Genomic DNA, 25,634 nt, shown 5'->3' on the forward strand with positions numbered 1-25,634 from the left:
TTTAACTGCACAGGAAATTCTATACTATCGAAATTTAGTTGCGTTGAATAGTGTGGATATGATGATGTTCTATTCGCTACATTCGATTTAGCAGGATTTAAAGCCGACATCACCGCCCATGCAAAACATGCCTCGTCATTGTTTTGGATGTTTACAGCAGCTTCTTTTCGCTGAATCCATGTCGGCAGCTCGATGTACGATGAACCTCGAATGGGATTGTACTTATTGATGTTAACTTCTAGATACAAAATTTCAACTAAAGCCCACCCTGATTCCTTTTCCTGAAATTCCTCGCTCTTAGTTGAAATAATGTTAGAGACATCCCTAAGTACATCACCAAAATTAGTTAACTGACTTATGACAAATTCTTCGTATTAAATGATTTTACGTCCGTTATTTCGGATTCATCCGTGCTTTTAATGTACAAGGCGAAAAGTTCAAAATTAACTTTAAATAAATTTTGATTGGACAAAGTTTTAGCGAGAAGCTGTTGTACATCCGGTTGAACACAATTTAAAAAGATTGAAGTGCTCTGAAACTTTTGACTGGCACGAATTCTACAACTAAAAATCCTGCTTTTAAATGCAGTATTAATTTCCTCGATGTTTGCATTACAGCCACCTCTACTAGCATTATTTTTTTGCTCATTACTGCGTAAGTGCCCCTGAAAATGCGAAGATGGTACATCAGTGTTACAGTGCTCGCAGTGAATAGTTTGAAGTTCATGATTTTTTCTAGGTTTTTTACTACTAGTTCTTTCTACAGCTACATCCGTTTTTTACGCTTTTCTCCTATTACCTGAGGGTTATAGTTGCAAGTAGATACCTGATGTGCTTCTACTAAGTGAGCCTCGTATCGCTCTACGTTAGCGAAATACACACCACAAACTTCACATAAAGCAGATGTTATGCTAGGGTGTTTTGATTTTACATGGCGCATAAAGTTATCTCGCCTTGCGAACGTAACGTTGCACTGCCCGCAGGAAAACGTATCAGACGCCTCACGATGTTTCGATTTTACATGACGTGTGAGGATATCACGTCTTCTGAACGTTTCGTTACACTGCGAGCAGGGGAACATCTGAAAAGAGAACAACCAATAGAGATTAGCCTAAAGTTACGATGTTCAACCTATAGAGGTCGGACATGACTGTGAGTTTGAAATTATACGATTAACCTCTTCTATAGCATGCGGATTAAAGAAAATAAATATTTATCAATAGACTAAAGTTACGATGCTCGGAAGAAACCAAGTTTCAGCCTATACAGGTCGGACATGGCTGTAAGTTTGAAATTATAAGACTAACCGCTTCTACAGCATGTGGATTGAAGAGAATAACTATTTATCAATAGATTAAAGATATGATGTTCAGAAGAAACCAATTTTCAACGTATAGAGGTCGGACATTGCTGTGAGCTTGAAATTATAAATGAACCTCTTCTATAGCATGAGGATCGAAGAGAACAACTATTTATCAATAGACTAAAGTTGCTATGTTCGGAAGAATCCAAGTTTCAACCTATAGAGGTTAGACATTGCTGTAAGTTTGAAATTATAAGATTTACCTCTTCTATGACATGCAGATTAATGAAAATAACTATTTATCAATAGACTAAAGTTGCAATGTTCAGAAAAAACCAAGTTTCAACCTATAGAGGTCGGACATGGCTGTGAGTTTGAAATTATACGATTAACCTCTTCTATAGCATGAGGATTGAAGAGAACAACTATTTATCAATAGACTAAAGTTACGATGTTCGGAAGAAACCAAGTTTCAACCTATACAGGTCAGACATGGCTGTAAGTTTGAAAATATAAGATTAACCTCTTCTACAGCATGTAGATTGAAGAGAACAACTATTTATCAATAGAGATTAGCTTAAAGTTACAATGTTCGGAAGAAACCAAGTTTCAACCTATAGAGGTCAGACATACCTTAAAATCTTCGCGCTGCAAACTGTTACTCGGATGCATAAAATGCGTGCGTTCAAGCCTGAAACTCGAATGATAATATTCTGGTCGTACCTAAAAAGAGCAAACATATATGAATGTAGTGTAGGGTACGTCAGCTAGCCTAGCTATCTTTACAACTCAAAGTTCGAAACATACCTTAAAAATGCACGTGCTGCAGACTGTTACTCGGATGAATAAAATGCGTGCGTTCAAGCCTGAAACTCGAATGATAATATTCTGGTAGTACCTAAAAAGAACAAACATAAATGAATGTAGTGTAGGGTACATCAGCTAGCCTAGCTCTCTTTACAACACAAAGTTCGAAACATACCTTAAAAATGTTCGCGCTGCAGACTGTTACTCGGATGAATAAAATGCGTACTTTCAAGCCTGTAACTCGAATGATAATATTCTAGTTGTACCTAAAAAAGAAAAGAAAATATATGAATGTAGATGTTTATTACCTAGCGTAGAAGTTGCTTTGCAAACAGCAACTAACAGTTCAGGCTTACCTTAAGTTGAAGGCTGAAGAATAATATTCACAGCAGACAGTACTTAGACGGGGGATGTGCACGTAATAAACACACACACAAAGAACTGTGAGCGCTTCACGCAGACTGCAGCGAGTAAATATGCTCCTTGTTACCAAGCGGATATCAAGAATTGCAGACGTTTGCAGTACAGTTAGAACGAAATGTTTATGCAACAAGAGCTCTCCTGAGTGCCTTACGCTGAGTTCTGCAGGCTGACGTATTTAAGCCGGGATCGAACCTGCTGTTGATGCCGAGGTGTCAGAATTTAAGAGTTCTGCAGTGGATCGAGCCTTAGAAAATTAGCGCGCGATTCTCGACCTCTGGACTTAAACGGGAGGGTACTAAGCTAAGCAAGAAGCCGACATCCGCGGTATTCCTTACCTGTAGGCACTTGAGCTAAGACCACATCCGGCTAGATCATGTAATTACACGTTATGACGATCGCGCAGGTCCCTCGCCTAGCATTTGCTATTTTTACGGCTTCCGACAGTAGGAGTTCGAACCCGCTATCTCCCGAAGTAGCGAGAATGATTGCGGGTACAAGAGTGTTGAGGGTGATTCATTTGTCGGATGGAGGCGATCCTACTGCTGCATATTACATTCTCAGGTAGTTTCGAGGGCGTGCAAAAAGCCAGCATTAAGTAAGGGCTTTTGATGGGGGCGTTAAACCTTGTGCAGACTCCTTCGAAAATGATTGTGAGTACAAGAGTGTTGAGGGTGATTCATTTGTCGGATGGAGGCGATCCTACTGTTGCATATTACATTCTTAGGTAGTTTCGAATAACCAGAGGGTGTGCAAAAAGCCAGCGTTAAGTAAGGGCTGTTGATGGGGACGTTAAACCTTGTGCAGACTCCTTCGAAAATGATTGTGAGTACAAGATGTTGATGGTGATTCATCTGTCGGATGGAGGCGATAAGCCTTGTGCAGGCTTTATCGGTAGGAGTAGGCTATGTGCCGGCACTGGGTTTTACCCTCTCCCTACTATTGTATATTACATTCTTAGGCAGTTTCGAATAACTAGAGGGTGTGCAAAAAGCCATCATTAAGTAAGGGCTGTTGATGGGGGCGTTAAACCGTGTGCAGACTCCTTCGAAAATGATTGTGAGTATAAGATGTTGATGGTGATTCATCTGTCGGATGGAGGCGATAAGCTGTGTGCAGGCTTCATCGGTAGGAGTAGGCTATGTACCGGTACCGGGTTTTACCCTCTCCCTACTATTGTATATTACATTCTTAGGTAGTTTCGAATAACCAGAGGGTGTGCAAAAAGGCCAGCATTAAGTAAGGACTGTTGATGGGGACGTTAAACCTTGTGCAGGCTTCTCCGAAACTGACTGCGGGTACAAGATGTTGATGGTGATTCATCTGTCGGATGGAGGCGATAAGCCTTGTGCAGGCTTCATCGGTAGGAGTAGGCTACGTACCGGCACCGGGTTTTACCCTCTCCCTACTGTAGTATATTACATTCTTAGGCAGTTTCGAATAACCAGAGGGTGTGCAAAAAGCTAGCATTAAGTAAGGGCTGTTGATGGGGACGTTAAACCTTGTGCAGGCTCCTTCAACAGGAGTAGTCCATGTGCCGGCGCCGTGCAGGCTCTTTCGATAGGAGTGGGCTATGTGCTGGCACTGTGTTTGAACCTCTCCGTACAATCGTAATATTTTATGTTAGGAACTTACACTAGAAGGAATTACCTACACGATTAAGAAAATGTTCCGTGAGTTACAAGTAGCTTATCAGCACGCAGTGTCCTCGCTGAAGGTTAGTACAGCCGGAAGACGAGTGTACAATTTCAGTCAACGCATGCATTCCTCACCTCGCTCTGACTGACTGCGCCGATACAACTTCAAAGACAGTGTTCTATGCGGTGGAACAAAAAATGTAACCTGGTGTGAGCACATAGCCTGCTACTAAAGCTTAACACTGTAAATGTTTGGAGCTCCTGTTTTTACAGCTAGATGCGGTTCCTAACGTAACAGGACCGGGATTAAAAATATATTTTACAGCCGAGTGCCCCTTCCTAACATGAGATTTTAAAAAGCAAGAATCTGTTTTACGGCCGGTTGCCCTTCCTGACGCCGAAAGACCAGGATTTAGCCAGTTACCCTTCTTGATGTAACAAGACTAGGATTTATTTTTAGACTGCACTTGGCTAGAAATAGCTACACTAAATTATTATACAGAAAGAGAATTGCCGGCTCCTACGGTTTGGTTTAGTGTGCTTGCCTCTCACCCGGCAGTCTCGGGTTCGATTCTCTTGGGATTAAAATATGTTTTACAGCCGAGTGCCCCCTCCTGACGCAAGAGTTTAAATCGCAAGAATCTGTTTTACAGCCGATTGCCCTTCCTGACGCTGAAAGACCAGGATTTAGCCGCTTACCCTTCCTGATGCAACAAGACTAGGATTTATTTTTAGACTGCACTTGGCTAGAAATAGCCACACGAAATTATTATATAGAAAGAGAATTGCCGGCTTCTACGGTTTCGGTTGTAAGTTTGAAATTATAAGTTTAACCTCTCCTATAGCATGAGGATTGAAGAGAACAACTATTTATCAATAGACTAAAGTTGCAATGTTCGGAAGAAACCAAGTTTCAACCTACAGAGGTCAGACATTGTCGTGAGTTTTACTAAGCTAAGCCTACATCCACAGTGCCCCCTACCTGTTAGCAACAACACGAAACGCTGAGGTACCGAAATATACAAGTTCTACAAGCAGACGTATTTGTACTACGATTAAACAGGAAGGTTTGAGCCCAGCTCGACAAGCTGCTAATAATTTTAATGCGAACTGTACGCGTGCAGTGGACTTCGTACTCCGCTGAGGCAAACACATTCCAGGTAGGAGCTGGCTAGCCGGATGTAGCTTGTGTGTGTGTGTGTGTGTCTGTGTAGGCTTGCTTCAAACACCATCTAAAACACACATCCCACATACTTTTTTTGTTCTAAAGTCTGCTTATTCGAAACCCGGTGCTAGTACATACCTACTCGCAAGGTATAACACCCGAAATGCACTAGGAAGCAGCTAGCTGCTGCTCTCCTCCTGTTTTTACAACCGGTTGTCCCTTCCTAACATGAGATTTTAAATTGTAAGAATCTATTTTACGGCCGGATGCCGTTCCTGACGCAAGAATCTGTTTTACCGCTAGATGCCCTTCCTAACGCTGAAAGACCAGGATTTAGCCAGTTAACATTCCTGATGTAACAACAAGCATGTTAGGTGCAAGTTATGCTAAGCAAACAATCGCTATCTTACGCAAGCCGTTCAGAACTGTAGTATTGTTTTCTTTTAGAACAAAGGTATTCCTTGACATGTTCTTTTTAAATTGTCCGCTACTACGATCAAGAGCGCAGCACGGTGCTCTCAGATGGCGGATGTGGAATTTGCCGCCACCACATGTCAAAGAATAAAGATGCCAACACGATGCTCTCTTGGCTGCTTTTCAAATTGTCTGCCACCACAGAGTGCAGCGCGGCGCTCTCTTGATTAAAGATGGCGGATGACAGCTGCACGTGAGTTTGTAAAGCACGTGGAATTTATCACCACCACAAAGATGGCAGCACGGTGCTCTGTTCATTAAAGATGACGGATGACAGCTAACGAAATTGCCCGCATGAGAGCAGCACGGTGCTCTGTTCATTAAAGATGGCAGATGGCAGCTGACGAAATTGCCCGCATGATAGCAGCACAGTGCTCTATTGATTAAAGATAGCGAATGACAGCTGTCAAAAAAGCATGTGGCTTTGTAAAGCATGTGGAATTTGCCGCCACCACATAGAGTGCAGCACGGTGCTCTCTTGATTAAAGATGGCGAATGACAGCTGTCAAAAAAGCACGTGGCTTTGTAAAGCATGTGGAATTTGCCGCCGCCACCACATAGAGTGCAGCACGGTGCTCTATTGATTAAAGATGGCGAAAGACAGCTGTCAAAAAATTCACGTGGCTTTGTTTATCGATTCAAATCTCGCACTAGTGAGGTTAAGTTTGTAGCACTAAGGTTTAGGCCCGGTAAGATGACAGCAGTGAGGTTAGCGATGTGTTGTTGTCGATGACAGCTGTCAAAAAGCACGTGGCTTTGTTTACAAATTCAAATCTCGCGCTAGTAAGGTTAAGTTGGTACCACTGAGGTTTAGGCCCGTCAAGATGGCAGCAGTGAGGTTAGCGATGCATTGTTGTCGATGACAGCTGTCAAAAAGCACGTGGCTTTGTTTACAAATTAAAATCTCGCGCCAAAATTCAATTTTCCCGCCAAAATTCAAATTTCCCGCGGGAGGCGGAGGCCTCTCCCGAGAGCCGGAGGCGTAGGCGGCGGCCGAACTGTCCTATTATACTACTATGGAAAATCCTTTAAAAATAAAAAACATGTCTTGTTTTCAGAAAATCCACTTAGGTGGCGATGGAGGAAGGGCTGATGAAAGGGTTGAATTATTTTTATGGGGTTATTCATATCTCAAAACCTGATTATTTTACAGATGTAGAAATAGGTATTTGGAATCTCCTTTAAAAATAAAGAAACTTTTTTTTAACTTGAGAGAAAGCGTTCTGACGTGTACAGTTCTATGTCGTATGGTCATCTTAGCCCCAAAATGCAATACTACAATCGTGGTTTACAAAGAGTTTCTGGGGGTAAATGAAACTCCATTTTTCGGTGAGTTTTTATACTTTAGGGATTTTCAGATAAAGTCTTAGTAGCCTACAATGCCGAGGAACGATTACTTTTATCACATTACGAAGTCAACGCGAGAGAAGCCGCGGGTATAAAACGACGTATTTTGAAAACATTTTCGGATAAAAGTGTCGACTGTAACGTCCAATCTTGATTTTTGTTTGTTACGTATTTGGGGATTGCTGACAACAATGTAACGCTTATTATTGTAGATTGCAAATCACTCATTAAATAGTCGAGGCAGGCATCGCTGTGAAGATGTCACTAAAGAAGAGGAAAGTGTTTAATATTGAAGAAAAGTCACATATAATATGGCGATTAGAAAATGGGGAAACAAGAGTCGGCATTGTTAAGCAATTGGGTGTATCACACTGAACGATTTCTACAAACTGGAAGGACAGAGAGAAGATACAGTCTCTTTTGTAAGTACCAGATACGTCAGATCATCTCAGCACGAAGATATTGAACACGGTTTAAGCAGTAAAGAACAAATCATGTACCAATCAATGGAACTACTCTTCAAGAGAAAGTCGCCCACTCCACTAATACTGTACTGTAAATACAGTACTTACTTCAGTTGCGTTTGTTGAAGTTTTAATTCTGTTAATTAACACTGTAAGTTTTTTCTCCCGGTACTCCGGTTTTCCCTGTCATCTTTCATTCCAGCAACACTCTCCAATGTCATTTCATTTCATCTGCCAGTCAATCATTACCCCAGAGGAGTGCGACAGGCTTCGGCTGTCGGCACAATTCCTATCTTCGCCGCACGATGGGGGCTTCATTCATTCTAACCCTGACCCGGTCACTGACTGGAAAATATCGTTGTAGGTTTTCATTTTTTTCAACCCTGTAAGTATGCAGCCTAAAATATACAGTCATGGCATTTTTAGCAACAAAAAATCGGTTTGTGCAACAATCGCCTGTAACGACCGTTGATTGGCGGTCCCTTCGGAGTCATTATAACCTGTTTCAGTTGTATTTTCTGTTTTGTATGTTGCGCGACAGTCCGCAATTCTGACTTGTCTCAACAGTTCTGTTGATCAGTATCTGCAGAACTCGAGATTATCTGTATCATCTGCATAGCGAATATAGTTACGATATTCTCCATTAACAATAATGCCTGTGGCATTGCTACCTGGAAAAACTTGTCTGAATTGATATCGAATAATAGCGGCGACCGAACACACCCCTACCGGACTGCCCGTTGTATCTCTTCTACTTGCAACCGTATAGAAGCAGTTCGGTGCCAATATAAGTTGTTTATGACTCTCAAAAATTTGTCATAAGAGGGGGGGGGGGGGAACCAACACACTTAATCGCTCTTGCTTGGCGAATATGTCTGGATGAATATGGGATGGATTGACTTCTATTTCTTCAACCACCATGACTGTTTTGATATAGGTCATTACAGAAAATCCTGCTTCGCAAGAAATCTGTATGTGGTTGTTTTTCTTGTTTTCTGTTTTATTTACAATTTGGCTTTACGTCGCCATAAGACCTATCTCTCTCGGCTGTGATGATCTATATCTTTATATATGGTTGTTGGCAGATGTACGTAGGTCGAGTTATAAGTCATGGCAACTATTTTTTTTTTTCTCGCGAATAGGATACAACATGGAAAATCTAAGATATGCATTTGAAAACGTACGGTACGGTATGCACTTGCGTATGATGCCACTAGATGGTTTTATTTATTTCGCATGGCGTATAGAGGGTACAGAGAAGCTATATTTAAACACTTAAAGTAGATAGAACAACAATCGGACAAAGGATCAATTGATGGTAATATAACCTATAACTTAATATCCAGAGAATTTAGCCAATTCACTGCCTCTTCACTTGCCGCATGAAGTTCGTGGTATCCCCCCTGGAAGCTCCGAAATAGGCACATCATTACAACATGGTGGACTGTCTGAGCCACTTCATCGCAGTCGCAATGAGGGTTGGAGCCAGAAATTGCAACTTCCAAGACCGGTCCGCAATCTGTTCAACGAAGCCCAGATTCCCCTTGGCAAGTTGAACCCAGCAGGTTTCTTACAAGGGTCAGATATCAACCCTGGCTGGTCAGGGTTTGAAGCAGCCCACTCTTCCCTCCAGGTATTATTCATGTTGTACTGTGACTCAACCAGGCTCTTTCCTAGTTGCCATGATGGATGTCGAGATTTTAATCTTCCATGCTTCTGAGAGGTGCAGTCCTGATGAATCGGCGAGAGTGTATTTGCAGAACACTTTAACCATACCTTCTTCAGAGCAGTTAGCCTTCGAAGGTGAGGAGGATGGATGTTAGTTAATACTGGCAGCCATTTAAGTGGTGTGGATTTGAGTGTGCCAGACACTGTTCTCATGGTATCATTCAGCTGGACATCAACTTTTCCTCTGTGTGTGTGTGTGTGTGTGTGTGTGTGTGTGTGTGTGTGTGTGTGTGTGTGTGTGTGTGTGTGTGTGTGTGTGTGTGTGTGTGTGTGTGTGTGTGTGTGCACTGTTGATCCACACAGGGCTGCAATATTCTGCAAATGGGTATACTAGGGCAAGAGCTGTTGTTCGGAGGACATCAGCATTTGCTCCCGAACTAGTGCCACTGAGTTTGTGAAGGTTGTTGTTACGTGTTTTAACCTTTGCTGCTGTTCTGCAGAGGTGTTCTTTATATGCCAAAGAGCGATCCAGCACAATACCCAAGCATTTCGGGTGAGCACAGTATTTTAGCTGTTGGCCTCTGAATTGAACTTGTGGGATGTAATGGGCTCTCCTGTTGTCTGGGTGAAAGGTACTAATCTCTGTTTTGTTTACATTGGGTTTCAATCGCCAGGTGAAGTATCTATCCATTTTTAGGAGATCTTGTGTGAGAATGGCTTCAGCGGTCTCGGAGTCTATGGACTGTGCTGTTAGGACTATGTCATCAGCATATATAAACTTTCGGCACGCAGTAGATGGAAGATCTGCCATGTACAGATTGAAGAGAAGTGGAACAAAGAGAGAACCCTGCGGCAATCCATCATTTAATCTGTAGGATCTGCTTCTGTTTCCATTGAGATGTACTTGAATTAGGCGATTGCATAGCATGTTGTTGAGCAAGGAAGCTAAGGTCTTGCAAGGGATCATTTTCAAGAACTTCAGGACCATCCCTTTTCGCCAGACTGTATCATAGGCTGATGATAAATCCACAAACACAGCAACCGTTTTCATTTTTTCTTGAATGCCCTGGTTAATATGGCTTGTTAGTGCCAGAACCTGATCGCAACAGCTCCTGTTAGGTCTGAATCCTCCTTGTTCAACTGGAATGTGGTGAAGTACTGTAGCTGAGATTCTATTATAGATCAATCTCTCTCCACTAGATGGTGTATGTAAACAACATTGTGGGTCTAAGCATTCCCCCAAGTTCAGTGTGTGAGTGAGAGCGTAACAAAATGGAAGTCAACAAGCAGGAGCAACGATCGTAAGTTCTTCCACACCCGCCTTATTCGTCTGATCTGAACCCATGTGACTATGACCTAATCCCCAAAGTCAAGAAGCCAATACGTGGACAACGGTTTGCTAACAAAGAGGACATCGTAACAGCATTTCGGAGAGAGGTGTCACACGTTAGCGATACACATCTAGCGAATGGTATTCAGCGCCTGCCACACCGCTGGCAACGCAAAGTGGAAACTTTGGGTGATTATTTCGAAGGTCTGTAACCAGTGGAGACTTGTCCTTTGTAGTAGTCATGTGTATTTGCTGTCTATACCATAATAAAACAATGTTTACCTATGGCCTATGTTCTGTCACTTTCCTACGAGAATCTGCTGAAGTCAGAATTTGTGTTCAGACACTGTGCATGAGTACATGCCCTATATTTGCAAATGCATATCTTGGATTTTCCGTGTTGTCTCCTGTTCGCGAGAAAAAAATAGTTGCCATGACTTATTACTCGACCCTCGTATTTCTGTAATGTGATTTTGTATGGTTAGCACCAGGGCTTGGAAGTTGAAGACCTATTAACTGCCTAAAAAGATCTATGAAAAGACCAAAAAATATTAAAAAGACCATAAAAATAGCAAAAATAACTTTAAAATGCCATACAAATCCATTCACAGTTTTAGTTTTAATAAAACATTTAATGTTTAAAAAGCAATATCCTGATGGTATGCAACACGCAGTGCAAAAATAAACGTGAAATACTGTACTTCTTTCAGACATGATGATGATTGATTGTTGTTTAAACGGGCCTAACAGCTAGGTCATCGGCCTCTAATGGTACGAGATGGAATGAAAAACATGATAATTAAAATTTTAAAATATATCCACTGACTAGCATTTAAAACAAATGATGGTGAAATGAAATGGCGTACAACTTTTAGTGCTGGGAGTGTCCGAGGACAAGTTCGGCTCGCCAGGTGCAGGTCTTTCGATTTGATTCCCGTAGGCGACCTGCGCGTCGTGATGAGGATGAAATGATGATGAAGATGACACATATACTCAGCCCCCGTGCCAGCGAAATTAACCAATTAAGGTTAAAATTCCAGACCCTGCCGCGAATCGAACCCAGGACCCCTGTGACCAAATGCCAGCACGCTAACCATTTAGCCATGGAGAAGGACAACAAATGATGATGAAAAATGATTATGAGACTAAAGAAATCAGTGGATCTAATTCGCAATGCCTTATTCTCTAACAAAATTATGGAAAATATAAATTATAATGGCAAAAGCATTGCCTTGAAGTACAGAGAGATAAATCATTCAAGTTAGAAGTTAAAATAACACATTAAAATACGCAAACACGAGCTAAAATAGAGTCAATGGGATAAAATCGTAATTAACAAAAATACACTAATACAAAAAAACATTATTATACACGATAAAAAAGGCCACTATCCCTCATAAAACGGATGACGAAGTAGGATGAGGGAGACAGATAGAGTATTTCAGACATTATATATTTTTAGATTAACATAATTTAAAAACAAGAATTCGTGTTTACACAATTTAGAATGGAATATTTTTTCCACCTAGAATGAATTCAGCGAACTCCCAATGGACATCCTCGAGAGACGAATTGAAATCAGTATTACTGGAATCTAATTTGGCTTACTAGGGTAAAAGAAATCGGAATTCGCTCACTTGGCTTTACAGTATATCACAATAGTCATCAGCAGGTTCTAGTTGTTTTCCAGACAGCACATTGCGAAACATCTCCCCTCATCAACGGATGTTACGGGCTCATACTTGAATCAAGCGAGATCTTCCTCTTCAAAAACACATCAAAATTTTCTCCTTTCAATATTTAACTTATCTTGCACATAATTTAATACCCCTGTGTTTCTTCACGCACCAGTTTCATTTGTCATATTTTCTCTTGTCAGATATGGTTCAAATATATGTATTTTCTAGAGAAAAGGTGTTTAGCAGCTGATGGATGAACTGCAAAGCAAAGTCACCTCCGTACAGGAGGAGTGGAAGGTAAAGGCTTCCACCATTGTTAACCTCGGCACGTGATGGGGTAGAGTGCTTAGTCCTATGCCCGGCCGCCTTTGCGCCCAGGAATTAACCTGGTACTCATTTTTGGTGTAGGCTAAGTGAACCGCAGGGCCATATGCACCTCCGGAAGTGGAAATCTCGTACCCACGTCCTTCCGGGCGAACCGAGCACGCCTTTACCGCCTCGGCCAGGCAGCCCCTGATGGATGAACTAATGATTCGAAATTAGAATGGACAGTAAAAATGTACTCGAAGGAAACTGAAGTTGCAACAAAAAAGTCGTTGAGGCCTAAAAATGCTTAAAAAAGGACCAATAAGCCAAAAAACGCCGAGAAAGGCAAAAATGGACAAATAAAAGCTACCGTTTTCTGGCGTACAATGACCCAAAATGAACAAATATATTGGGCCTCGTTTTTAGAGAAAAAGGATTTTTCTCAACTTCCGAGCCGAAAATATCATTAAAGATTGGGTTTTCACGGTTTTCAGAGACGCAGAGGTGCCAGAATTTAGTTCCACATGAGTTCTTTCACGTGCCAGTAAATCTACCGACACGAGGCTGACGTATTTGAGCACCTTCAAATACCATCGGGATGAGCCAGGATCGAACCTGCCAAGTTGAGGTCAGAAGGCCAGCGCCTCAATCGTCTGAGCCACTCAGCCCGGTAAAGATTGGGTAGCCGTAGTATTGCGACATTTCTCTAGGAATACAAGAGTATCTCTTTGCTCGAAGATGCCGATATATAAATATTATACGCCAGAAAACTGAACCTTAATGAGGTCATTATAGTTCAGATTTCCATTATGATACAGCTTCTCCACCAATCAGAGTTCACATTTTCATTATGATACAACTGTTTGACCAATTAGTTAAGGATAGCAAAATTCAAACTGTTGGACACACATATTAACATCAATGCACCTTCTACTTCCAGTATTTCACAAGCACACGGCACATTCACTTCACCAACTATACAATAAACAATTTGCATTTGATATAAAGCTACGTTAAGAAAACCTTCTATCAATGTTTTGAAAACATATGACATTATGAAGGTCTCTGATCCACTCACGGAAAATCAATAACCCAGCGCATGCGCTCTGTTCAGTAAATCAACTGTCAAGCGACATCTCGACAGAAATTTATGAATATTTAAAAAATAGAGTTTAATTATCGTCGAGCATAAACAGTCGTATGCAACTCGCCTGTAATGCTCATTAAGACAGGAATGTGTTTATAAAACGAGTGAAGTATAATGTACTATTAAAACACGCATTTGCGTATTTATTTTTCTGTCACCGTTACGTGAAAGACGGAGTGGCTAGGTATCATTAAATAATACATTATTTCACTGAATTTGTTTTTTTTTTATGTAGGCCGTATAAGTGAGATATTAGCAACTCTCCGAATCGCTGCGGTGTGGACTAAATCGTGCCACAGAGCACATATCCCACGCGGAACAATATTATTAAACCGTAACTTCTGTGGGCGACTTCATTAACGAATTCCTCGGACGACTTCAGAGCGGTCGTTGGTTTATTTGTCAGACGTGCAGAGCGTTACCCATTGCTCTCGACTGCAGTTTGGTTTGGAAAACGACAGCGTTGCCGAGTTTACGCACGAAACGAAGCAAGGAGGGAAACGCAGTCACATGCAGTCACTCGGATGGTCAAGGGAAGTGGGCACATGTACAAGTAAAGAAATGATGCGTTCCGAACATTAGGTGAATTCTTGTTCGAAAGTCTCCTTCCCCGTTCCATTGGGGAGCCGCCCCTGCCTATCTTAGCAATGTTAAATTCGAAAAATTTGGTGCACCTTTTCTAAATAACTATACGTTCTACAACTCTATTTTTTTACACATTGTAATGTGAATACTAATGACTGTTTTAACACAGTGGTTTTGGATCTAATCGTTTATTTCCCAAAATATAATTGCTTCCAACGGCATAGATTTTTGCACATTTTCCACCCTTTTTTATATGTAACTTGTAAATAAATCATGAAAATTAAAAATAACCGCGTTAAAATGTAGATGGCTCTCATAATAATAAGTGATAAAAGTTTCATGCTTCTATCGCCGATAGTTTCTGAGAAAAGGCACTGAATTTTAAAGGAAACAAAGTTCAAAGAAAACAATTACATTTTAGTGCATCCCTGGCCCGCATGATAGGTTGACTGGATCGTCCTCCATGTCTTCAGCTAGTTTTCTTTTGGCACTCTTTCCCCTGCTCCTAGCAGTTTTCTCTAGCTCTCTTTCAGCCCTTTTCCCACCTCGAAGCTTCTCCAAGTCGATCTTCTTAAATGCTGTCACAGCGTTCCTTCCAGGTTCGATGTCCAATTTCCTCAGAGATTTACATTTCACTATACGTCCATTATTATAGGATGCTATAGCATCATACACACCAAAGTGCAGAGTTTTAATGACGACAAATACATTTTTTTGGAACACAGCTAGATATTACAGTACATCATTCACGCTTTCATGTCGGTTTTGCGTATTTCCGTGCCTGCATTTGTCCAAGAGAACAGAATCAGACAAATCCTTGAAAATCGATCTTACTTCTTCCATAGCAGCAGGTGGACCTGATGATATACTTGATCTGTTCCTTTGTATCTATTGTATTTACACCATGTGTTCGGAGAGGATGGGCAGAGTCCGTGGTTTGGTTTTTCATCTGCTCAGACAAATGATAATATATAGCCCACACAGCTCTTGTAGTGGGAATTTCCGTTTTTGGAATTATAATACCTTTCGGTTTTCCGACGTATCTACGTTTTTAAGGACCTTACCAGTATTTCTGCCCATACTTGTTTCAGTCAACACAGAAGATAGTGAAACACAACACCAAACTAGAAGTTTCAACAGGCAGTGACATATGATGTTTGCGTGTAATATTGTCGCTTGGAACTATTGAATAATCGGTAATTCTAAGCTAAAATTTACAGTCTGAAGCACCAGAGTGAAGCTACTAGGTACTTCTGTAGCGAGTGTGTTTTTAAATCTGCATTGTGGAGATTAGTGTCCATTAAAGGATCAATCTCATAACTATAACCTCATCCTGTTAGCTAGCCTCTGTTGATGGAGGTCGGCAAGATTTTTCTAACTCACTGAATCCAAATAATGAAAATCAGTAAGTCTCAAGTAACCTCATGAATCGACAGGATAAAGAAAGCATAATTCTCACCCGTACAGGTGAACCATGTAACCTCATGACAACCTCTATTACTGTTCCTAACACACTTAATCAATCTCCTAACAATTAAAGGTTAAGTTATTTTGCAGAAATGCAATCCTATCCTACCAAAGATGAAGCTATTGTTATTGAATCTTGTGATGGTATTAGTATCCGAGATTATATACCAGCAATTGGAAAAGTGACTAGCCCTAGTAACATCCGATTTGTCTCACGGATATCTAATGGTAGAATATGTATCTTCCTTGCAAGTCAAAAGTGTGTTGAAGAATTAATTTCAAAACATCCCAAGATTCTCATAAATAATGTTTCCTCGGAAATAAGACCTCTCCTAACTAAAAACAAACGAGTTATTCTATCTAATGTTTGCCCTGTGATTCCTAATATTGTTATTGAAGAAGAATTTCTCAAACTCGGCATTAAACCAATATCAAAGATATCACCTATTAGAGCAGGTTTAACAATCCCTGGATTTTCTCACATTCTTAGTTTTCGGAGACAGATTTATGCTCAAAATGAAGACTTTAACAAACTTCCAGACTCACTCCAATTAGAATATGAGGGTACCAATTACTGGATTTATTTATCCTCTGACACACCCACCTGCTTTCTTTGTAAAACTGAGGGGCACTTAGCTAGAAAGTGTCCTGATAATGATGAAATAATAAATGAAGGCTCCTCATTAAATCAAAACAGTTAGTATCGTGGCAAGATCAATCTAATGGAATTTCCCCAACTAGTAGAGGATACAAAAAAATGAAAACAAACTGTTAAGAAAATATTACCTGTACTCCCACACAAAATACACTTCAGACAACTGCTACACCTACATCTCTTCAGTGTTCTCAAAATCAAAACTGTGGGCCTTTACCCTCAGTCGAAACGACTCTAACCTTTCCTTTGGAATGTCGTCAAAACCCCTCATGTGTTCATCTTGCTGGATCAAAGAGGGCAATATCACTATGTAGCAGTAAAACTACAGGCAGAAAAGACCTTGATTTTAAGAAACCTCCCCTAACTGAACTTAAGACAAGTGAACAGGCAGGGAAACACAAGACAAAACAAACTTACAAGAAACCAAAGACAGTAAAAGAAAGCACAACTATTAATGAAATGCTTAAGCCAATAAAGCAAGTTCTACACGCCAACCCTCAGTCCTTTCCCCTCAGTTACTTACAACTCCAATCGTTTTTTGAAAACAGTATTGGAGTTAATGACATAGCAACAATAGCTTCCAATTACACCCAAGATCTAGAGGGTTTAGCCCAAGTCCTTCAAAAACTATATCCATACTACACGGAAAATCCATTAAGAACAGGAGTACTCGAATAGTCAAGAAACTGCTTAAGGCTAGCAGTGAAAACCGAGGTGAAGCAATTAACAATTTAGTTCCAGATTACTCCATCGATGACTCTACTTCCCTCACATAATGATAAAATTCCCTCTACACCTGTTTGTCATTCTTATGACTATAACATTGCTTCAATGGAACCTCAACAGTTTTCGATCACAGCGAGAGTATTTACAACTTCTGCTAAACAAACATCAGCTCTCAGTTGTCTGTCTACAAGGAACTAACTTTTGAGACAACTTTGTTTCCCATTTAAGACAGTTCAACGTATATTATAAAAACCGAATTAATCCAAATCATGCAAGTGGAGGCGTAGCTACCTATGTTAAAAATAATTTACACCATCAAGAGGTTCCTTTTACTACTGATTTAGAAGCAGTCGCAGTTTTATTATACCTACCACAAGCTATATGCGTATGCAATGTTTATTTTCCTAGAATAGTACACCTCACGCTGATGATTTAAGAAACCTAATATACCAATTCCCCAAACCCTTCATTTTGATGCGTGATTTTAATAGCCACAACAGTTTATGGGGTAGTCGCAATACTGATGCAAGGGGGAAAGAAACAGAGAAGATACTAGGTGAATTTACTCTAGTATTATTGAACTCAACTGCTCCAACCCGTTTTGATATAGCACACGGAACATACATTAGCATAGATTTAACTATATGTACGCCAGACATAGCTGCACTATTTAACTGGTCAATTTATTCAACTCTACAAGGAAGTAACCACTTCCCCATCATAATTAACGATGATCAAAGTTCTCCAGACAACACATCAAAACCCCAATACTGTAAATTGAATTTTAATAAGGCAAATTGGCAACCATTTAGAAAGACTGTAAATAACTATTTAAATGATCTAACTCCAACAAATAAATTTCCTTCTAAGCACATCAATGATATTGTTCAAGACTTCACTGAAGTAATAATTAAATCTGCTGACCAGAGTATCCCAAAAACAACTCCTATGCCCTTCAAGAAAACGGTTCCCTGGTGGAATGACTCCTGTAAATAGTCTATCAAAAATAAAAACCGTGCTTACTACCTATTCAAAAGAAATCCTGCGCCTGAAAATAAAATCAATTTTTCAGAAATATCGAGCAATAGCACGAAATACAATGAGAGAGATATCGTATGGCTTTTAGTGCCGGGATACCCCAGGACGGGTTCGGCTCGCCAGGTGCAGGTCTTTCTATTTGACTCCTGTAGGTGACCTGCGCGTCGTGATGAGGATGAAATGATGATGAAGACAACACATAGACCCAGCCCCTGGGCCATTGGAATTAACCAATTAAGGTTAAAATCCCCGGCTCGGCCGGGAATCGAACCCGGGACCCTCTGAACCGAAGGCCAGTACGCTGACCGTTCAGCCAACGAGTCGGACACTAAATACAATAAAATGAAGTAAGAAAACCTCCTGGTTAACATTCGTCTCCTCCTTAACCTCCCAAACTTCACAAAAAGTTATGTGGAATAAAATCCAAAAAATAAGTGGTAAATACAATAAATTCTGTATTACTTCTCTGAGAGATCCAGTCACTGGGTCAATTGTAAATGAACCTCAACAAATAGCTGATCAACTGGCTAAATCATTTTCAGAAATCTCTGGCGATAACAATTATGAACCTGAATTTCTTCGCATGAAAACAACTCGAGATTCAATAGACTTAAGTGAAACTGTACCTACACCGAACTATGCTTATAATGATACTTTACAGTTGCAAGAAATTGTTACAGAATTCAACAAATGCGGCAGATCTAGTCCTGGCCCAGGCACCATTCCATATGAATTTTTTAAACAGCTTCCACATAGTGCACTCAATTATCTACTTGCTATTTTCAACTATATATGGACAACTTGTAATATATGGAGTTTCAAACTATTTCCAGATCAATGGCGTTGTGCTATTGTAGTGTCTATACTCAAACCAGGAAAGGACATTTGGATCCCAGATAATTATCGTCCCATCGCCTTGACAAATACAATGTGTAAGCTCATGGAGAAAATTGTTAACAAGAGCGCTGGTATTTGGAACATACACACTTTTTAGTGACGCACAAAATGATTTTCGTAAAGCACGTTCAACAACAGATAATATGATATGTTTAGAATCGGAAATCCGAGAAGCTTTCCTGAATAATCAGCACCTCATAGCTGTTAGTTTACACATTGAGAAGGCATGTGACATGGTGGAAAGACTTAACTGAAACATTGATGAAACATAATATTTCAGGAAACATGCTTTACTTCATTTATAATTTCCTTAAAAATCGCCGAATTCAAGTCAGGACAAACAGAACTCTTTCACATGAAGTAACCATTGACAATGGAGTTCCTCAAGGATCAGTCATCAGTGTTACATTATTCCTCGTTGCAATAAATGGCATTGTCTCCAACATTCACCTACCACTAAAGGCTTGCCTTTTTGCCGATGATTTTACTATACTAAGTGCAGGAGGAAATAAATTAACTACTCAACAGTTACTTCAAGAATCAATTGATAATATCCAAAAATGGGCTAAAGTTACAGGGCTCAAGTTTCCCAAAACTAAAACCAAATGCATACTCTTCTCCAAATGTAAACATACTGTACAAGACCCTGAGCTGTACATGGACAATCACAAAACTTAAACAGTAAAAACTATGAAAAGTTTGACTTAGGCGCTCAAGGTAGCAACTATGAGTGAATCAAGAATTAAGTTGTATGCTTTTCCTAACAAGCACCGAGGTACACACATTAAATCAGGATCACAACCACAGCCCTTCAATGTCAGAATAGCCAAGTTTCTTGAAGAATTAAATTTAAATATCCCTCCAATACTCCACGCAGACAAATCTCTTAATGGCCCCTTTGAAATTAATTACAATGTCAAAGATGAAATTGACAGACCTCACCACCATCATTTATTTCTTGAAATTTCTAATAAATACCCAAGGCACACTGCAATCTATACTGATGGATCAAAATGTGTGGAAAGAAATGGATGTGGGGTTATATATCCTGAACGTACCATACCGATTGCCTGACTATTATACAGTCTTCTCTAATGAGCTGGACGCAACAAAGCAGGCTATGCTACATATTTTGAAACCCAGCACCTGCAATAACTCAATCACTTTTTCTGATTCAAAAAGTGCATTGAACGCAATACAAAGTCCATCATAGAAATACATCAAATACAACTGTAAGGCAAACAAGTCATCCTTGTGTGGATACCCTCTCATAGAGGTATTCAAGGCAATGAATCTGCTGATCAAGCAGCTAAAGACGCTACTTACCTCACGCTAGGCGACCTAACAATAGCTACCCCTCACACTGACATTATTGCCTATGCTAAAACGAAATTATACCAACAGTGGAAGATAAAATGGCTTCAAACATCACACAGCAAACTCGACGAAGTAACAAACGAATCTACAGTACAACACTATCTTCACAACCTTCACAGGCAAGATCAAGTCCTAATATCTAGAATACGGATCGGCCACTCCAAGATAAGTCACAGCTACCTTCTTGAGAAGAAACTACCTCCCATCTGTACAGCATGCCATAGTGAAAGACATCATTACATACTGTTCACTGTATGACAAATGGCGCCAGTACCACGGTATACCTAAGGATATTAAGGGGGCATTCTCATATCCTTCACTGTGCAAACAAATTATCAAGTTTTTCAAAGACACTGGTCTGTATTCAAAAATTTAACTGTTCAGTTTAAAATATCAAGATCTTTTATATTCCTTTCATTCTTCACTCTACTGTAATTTAATGTAAAATCTACAGTTAGGAGTCACGATAAGACCTTAGGGTCAAAGTGACTCTAAATTAATTTAATTTAAGAAAACACCAAACTACACGTGTAAACAAACAAAAGAAATACATTTTTCCCGCTTAGTTGCATTGAACAGGTCGGCCACTATACAAAATTTCCCAACATATGAGGTGGCCACCACACCAAACTTCCCTTACTACTCTGAGATGCTTACTTAGGCGGCCAATTCATAGATATATTACCTTCATCTGTCAATCATGTCGTTCACCACGCGCACTCATTGCTTGCAGTATGCAGTTCAAAAATTAATGTTGAACGTTTCCAAAATAATATTCCGTACAAATTATATATCAAAATAATCAGGATATTCGGCACTACATTTTAAGCCGAACAAATTGACCTTTTTTAAAAGATTTTCAGAGGCCGGCTCCCATTAATTTCAAATATTGCACAGAGACTGCAATGCAACTCTTGATCAATTCGAAACACAGGCGTTTGTTGTTCCCAGGGTTGGAGGTGTATTGACCGCGACACATGGCAGTAACTTAATGAGAGGTGATAATACTGCTCTTAATGAGGCGGGAGCTGCCATCTTTTGTCTCTGTTAATGGGCTTCTTTACACATTCTAGCGAAATGTTTACGATATCAAGTCAGGTCCTGGGAATGTGCTCTGGAGCTGTTACCACGATTTTACACAGATATGTCTTTCAGTCTTCAGTCTGCAAGCATACGTAAATTAGCTACCTATCCGCGAAAGGTTTCCTTGAGCACTCGGCTCCTAGGTCCTCACTCGGTAATATTCGGTCAACATCGTACACAGAGCTCGCCCCTCTTAAGTGAAGTGCACTTTGACAGCACTGACATCTTGCGCTTTTAAACTGTCATGTTTTCAGTTCTGGTGTTAATAGCTTGTTTTCAGTAATTCGTGCAACAGTGCACAGCGAAGGCGTCGTTGATGGGACAAATCACTTGTGATGTGCATGATGACATTTTCGACCACGCCTCACATTGTTCCCCAGATTGTGAGGCACATAAGTGGACACGCCTCTCGCTGTCAGCGGCTTGTCGTGACGGGCCCGCTTTCCTTGCTCTCTGGGGCATTACAGTTTCATTTTTTGACATAAACATGTCTTATGGCCGGAGGTCATACGAACATTTGTGTAACGTGACGCGACAAAATGCGTGGCAGAAGTGTAACCATAGCAGTCGTACAGACAGTGAAGTAAGGTATTGATGGATGGTCAGACAATGTTACCTAGCAACCGTGCAGGCAGTGATGTAATGTATGGATGGATGGTCAGACAGTGTTACCTAGCAACCGTGCAGGCAGTGATGTGATGTATGGATGGATGGTCAGACAATGTTACCTAGCAACCGTGCAGGCAGTGATGTGATGTATGGATGGATGGTCAGACAGTGTTACCTAGCAACCGTGCAGGCAGTGATGTAATGTATGGATGGATGGTCAGACAGTGTTACCTAGCAACCGTGCAGGCAGTGATGTAATGTATGGATGGATGGTCAGACAGTGTTACCTAGCAACCGTGCAGGCAGTGATGTAATGTATGGATGGATGGTCAGACAGTGTTACCTAGCAACCGTGCAGGCAGTGATGTAATGTATGGATGGATGGTCAGACAGTGTTACCTAGCAACCGTGCAGGCAGTGATGTAATGTATGGATGGATGGTCACACAATTTCACCTAGCAACCGTGCAGGCAGTGATGTAATGTATGGATGGATGGTCAGACAGTGTTACCTAGCAACCGTGCAGGCAGTGATGTAATGTATGGATGGATGGTCAGACAGTGTTACCTAGCAACCGTGCAGGCTGTGATGTAATGTATGGATGGATGGTCAGACAATGTTACCTAGCAACCGTGCAGGCTGTGATGTAAGGTATGGATGGATGGTCAGACAATGTTACCTAGCAACGCTGCGGGCAGTGATGTAATGTATGGATGAATGGTCAGACAATGTTATCTAGCAACCGTGCAGGCAGTGATGTAATGTATGGATGGATGGTCAGACAATGTTACCTAGCAACGGTGCAGGCTGTGCTATGGCTGGTTGCCATTTGAAATTAGGAGCCGTTGATGGATGGTCATGACCGGGAGACATATTTATGATGATTGATTTTCGCAAAGGTAGTTTTTTTAACGTAGACTTACGTTTCTCGACAATGGGTACACGGAAAGAAAAAGTTAAGGACGCTTTTAGTGTTTGGGTAGAACGCGTATATCGCTGAGAATATTTAACTAACGATTATGTTTAATGTCTCAACTGACAGATGAAGGAGGGCTAGAGGGCCAGTTGAAAATTTGAAATAGTGCTTAAAGTTAGGCAAAATTTGCACTAAATATGTGACGTTACACGCAACTCTGTTATAAAATGGCGCTGCGATAACTGGCACTTAGATTTGAACTTTCACCAGCCGGCCATTTATATTTGCCTTATGTTACAATGTACCAAAAAAAAAGGAATAGAACAAAAATTCCTCATGAGCTATTTTTATACTTTACCTAAAGCACCATCTCCTCCTTTGAAAGTTTTTGAACAACTTATAGCCTAGATCGATGTTATTCTGAGCTGAAACATGAAGTTTCATTAAAACCTATTCAACCATTTTCCCGTGATGCTGTAACAGACAGACTCGATATAGGTCATACAATGACGTCAGTATAGGAATGTCGCGGTTAAAAGCAATCCTATCATATGAAATGCTCAATAAAATGAAACACGACACAATTTCTCACTTTTCACGAGCAGTACTTTTAACAATGCCAATTTCCAGAGCTGGAATGCCCCGACCACAGAGAGCGGTGAACACTACTGGGTGGGTGGGTGGGTAAACATGTTGTATACGGCCACCTCTCGTGCCCTGCTGGCAAACATTCTGATGGTGATTCTTTCTTCCACCATCGAGACTCGAAACGGCCAACCCCTGTGTCAGAACACAGAGACTTGACGCTTTGACGATCATGGCTAACAGGCCGTCCTGCTTCCACTTACTTGTACCAGACGCCTTTCATCTCTCCTGCCTAACCCCTTTGGTCAATTCTTGTTCTCTTCCAGATCCGACGGAATGTCACGCCTGAGGAGTCTTTGAGTATCTCGTCCTTCTCCGTTCTTGGAAGAGTCCGACCTCCCCCATTGCTAATAGGTGATGGTTACCCAGTTGCACTTCCTATTAAAACAGTAACCGCTACCACCACGCTATTGCAACTAGCTCTGTGGCCTCCACTACTCTTATCTTTAACCATTATCGCCTTGGTTTCCCTCTGCCTCTCTTACATTCCAAGGCCCCTCGATCCAACCAGGTTTATACGTACAGCTTCATTCACTGAGTACATTCCAAACAGAAGACATCCTCTTAAGAAACCACTTTTCCCTTTGCGAAAATCAAATGATCATAAATATGTCTTCTGGTCGTGGCCATCTAACAACGGCTGCTAATTTCATACGGCAATCAGCCATAAGACATAGCATGCACAGTTGCTAAGTAACACTGACCATCCATCCATACATTACATCACTGCCTGCACGGTTGCTATGGTTACACGTCCGTCACATATTTTACCCCGTCACGTTACACAAACTTTCGGATGACCCCCAGCCATAAGACATACTTAAGTCAACAGTAATCGCCACCATTTTACTGAATTTCGCGTCCATTTCAGTACCAATAATCTCTAATAAACTATGTGAATATCCACAACCTGTTTCCAGTCATTTGACCGGGTCAGGAATGGAATGAATGAAGTACCATCTAGCGGCGAGCATAGAAATTGTGCCGGCTGCCGAAGCCTGTCGCACTCCTCTGAGGCAATGATTAATGAATGACAGATGAAATGAAATGTTAATGGAGAGTGTTGCTGGAATGAAAAATGACAGGGAAGACCAGCCTCCGCTTTGTCCAGCACAAATCTCACATGGAGTGACCGGGATCTGAACCACGGAACCAAGCGGTGAGAGGCCGACGCGCTGCCGTCTAAGCCACGGAGGCTCTCTAGTAAACTGTGTGTTTTACTAAATTGCTTTTTAATTGTAATATCACGGCGTACTTTTACACTGACTGACAGAGCAAATGCAACACCAAGGAGGAGTGGTTCGAAAGGGATGAAAGTTGGGGAAAAAACACAGACGGCACGGACGAATAATTGATGTTTATTTCAAACCGATATGCAGGTTACACAATGCGCACGGCATCGACTCAGTAGGATGTAGGACCACCGCGAGCGGCGATGCACGCAGAAACACGTCGAGGTACAGAGTCAATAAGAGTGCGGATGGTGTCCTGAGGGATGGTTCTCCATTCTCTGTCAACCATTTGCCACAGTTGGTCGTCCGTACGAGGCTGGGGCAGAGTTTGCAAACGGCGTCCAATGAGATCCCACACGTGTTCGATTGGTGGGAGATCCGGAGAGTACGCTGGCCACGGAAGCATCTGTACACCTCGTAGAGCCTGTTGGGAGATGCGAGCAGTGTGTGGGCGGGCATTATCCTGCTGAAACAGAGCATTGGGCAGCCCCTGAAGGTACGGGAGTGCCACCGGCCGCAGCACATGCTGCACGTAGCGGTGGGCATTTAACGTGCCTTGAATACGCACTGGAGGTGACGTGGAATCATACGCAATAGCGCCCCAAACCATGATGCCGCGTTGTCTAGCGGTAGGGCGCTCCACAGTTACGGCCGGATT

The 25,634-nt window shown here is 41.2% G+C and overlaps 1 protein-coding gene across 7 annotated transcripts in view; it reads right to left on the minus strand.

Moving 5' to 3' along the window:
• Mgat4a (alpha-1,3-mannosyl-glycoprotein 4-beta-N-acetylglucosaminyltransferase a) overlaps window positions 1–25,634 on the minus strand; it is a 978,023-nt gene that overhangs the window by 261,122 nt on the left and 691,267 nt on the right. The window contains exons 1-3 of one of the 7 annotated variants that reach the window (XM_068227584.1): window positions 2,285–2,413; window positions 2,110–2,200; window positions 1,936–2,025 (exon numbers count right to left, since the gene is read on the minus strand). The exons of the other annotated variants lie outside the window; for them this stretch is intronic. The gene's annotated coding sequence lies outside the window, so the exon portion shown is untranslated. Of the gene's footprint in view, window positions 1–1,935; window positions 2,026–2,109; window positions 2,201–2,284; window positions 2,414–25,634 lie in introns of those variants that run through there. 7 annotated transcript variants of the gene reach the window in all.

The sequence above is a fragment of the Anabrus simplex genome, chromosome 5, assembly GCF_040414725.1.
Source record: "Anabrus simplex isolate iqAnaSimp1 chromosome 5, ASM4041472v1, whole genome shotgun sequence".
NCBI lineage: Eukaryota > Metazoa > Arthropoda > Insecta > Orthoptera > Tettigoniidae > Anabrus > Anabrus simplex.